This window comes from Etheostoma spectabile, chromosome 15 (genome assembly GCF_008692095.1).
Source record: "Etheostoma spectabile isolate EspeVRDwgs_2016 chromosome 15, UIUC_Espe_1.0, whole genome shotgun sequence".
Taxonomy (NCBI): Eukaryota; Metazoa; Chordata; class Actinopteri; order Perciformes; family Percidae; genus Etheostoma; species Etheostoma spectabile.
Window position 1 is genome coordinate 20,441,756 of NC_045747.1, and position 207 is coordinate 20,441,962.

The following is a 207-nucleotide window of genomic DNA, read 5'->3' on the forward strand; positions in this document are numbered from 1 at the left end:
CATTGTCAGAAGCAAGTCGCGATTTCACAAAGCCCGTCTGGTCACTTTTAATTAGCGTTGTTATATGAGGCTCTAATCGCAAGGCCAATATACGGGCGAAAACTTTTATTTCGGCATTAAGGATAGTGTGACTTGTTTTTTGTCATAAGGTTATAATTCGTGTTTAAAATCCACTGTGATCATTCTTATCTTGGAAAAAACATAAGT

At 36.7% G+C, this 207-nt stretch overlaps 1 protein-coding gene across 1 annotated transcript in view; it reads left to right on the top strand.

Moving 5' to 3' along the window:
- LOC116702969 (RAB40c, member RAS oncogene family) overlaps positions 1-207 on the top strand; it is a 33,082-nt gene that overhangs the window by 13,577 nt on the left and 19,298 nt on the right. The window lies entirely within an intron of this gene.